Below are 1,471 nucleotides of genomic sequence, written 5' to 3'. Positions count from 1 at the left end.
GGGCCATCCCGGCCAGGCCGCGGCGCAGGGCACGCCGGGAGTTGTAGTTCTGGTCGCGCGACAGCATTGTCCCGGAGGCTGCAGGTGGCACTTGGACCTGCATGCAGCCTAGGGAGCTCCGGCCTTACCCGCGCAGTCGCCCACGTTAGCGACGCAATTCAGAGCTGTCAACGGCCTTTCTCCCCCATGCGCCCACGCCTGGAAGTGGGCAGCTTAGATCAAGCCAAAGATTGCCAGAACCAGGCCCACCGGGAGTGTGCCAGGCTGAGTGTCAGACTTGGCGCCTGGCCTCCTTAGCTTCCAGTTGCGTTGGAGAAGGGTAGACTGACTCAGCTTTAGGGGTGGCCCCAGCAGCATCTACTCACGTCTGTAGTTCATCATCACCAGAATCCCCAGATGACATCAGTAGATTACTTATGTACAGGATTAGGCTAGAAGGACTAAGCAACTCCAGAGGCTGAAGAGGCTGGGTAGGATGGGTTCCCAGCACCCACATGACCACCAACAGACAACTGCCTGTAACTCCAGTTCCAAGAGATCACACACTCTCTTCTGCCCTTCCAGCCATTGCACACATGAGTTGCACATAAACACAAGCAGACACATACATACACATAAATGTCTGTTTTCAAAAAGAAGTGGCCCAGGCACGTTTTGCTTTTCTGTTCATGTAGGAAGACATGCTTAATATGTTTGTCTTCAAAGAAGAGTTTTTGTTTTTGTTTTGTTTTGTTTTTTTAAAGTAAGTCCTATCTAATAGTGAAGCTTTCCAGAAAACCCCTTCTGCTCTAGAATGCATGGTCTGTGAAAGCATACCAGGACCTACTAATACATAATTACCTGTAGGAAACAAAACCTGAGGAAACTGACTGTTCGATGATTTTTGGACCAAAGATTTTAGGGAGAATCCAGCAAAAGATGTCAAGAAAGAAGAAAGACACCTCTATGCTTTATTGGAAAGGTAGGTAATGGTTTTAAAACATGTGGTCTCTACAGCAGTCTATAATTCCTGTCACAGACTTGAAGTGCTTATTGCTGTTGAGGCCAAGTTTGGCCGGGTCTGACTTTCCCTGTCTGCCTGAAAACCTGAAAACTGGTCATACGACTTAGATCCAGAAATCCAAGAAGCAGGAAACCAGAGGGGTTTTGTTGTTGTTTGTTTTTGAGATAGGGTTTCTCTGTTAGCCCTGGCTGTCCTGGAACTCACAGAGATTCACCTGCATCTGCCTCCCAAGTGCTGGGATCAAAGGCGTGCACCAGTGTGCTACCACTGCCCAGACCCAGAGATCAGGTTTTTGTGTTTTTCTTTTCTTTCCCCCTCTTTGAATAAGAAGGCAAAGTCCAAGTGTAATCAAAATAAATTTCACACAGTGAAGGTCTTTTCTGGCTGACTGTTTTAAAACATGACATCTGGGAAAAGGCCTCAGTCTATTGCTCCCAGGGTGGTACTCTACAGTCATTAAACAGCCAG

Source organism: Onychomys torridus, chromosome 13 (genome assembly GCF_903995425.1).
Source record: "Onychomys torridus chromosome 13, mOncTor1.1, whole genome shotgun sequence".
Classification (NCBI taxonomy): Eukaryota; Metazoa; Chordata; class Mammalia; order Rodentia; family Cricetidae; genus Onychomys; species Onychomys torridus.
This window is presented reverse-complemented; position numbering follows the sequence as displayed.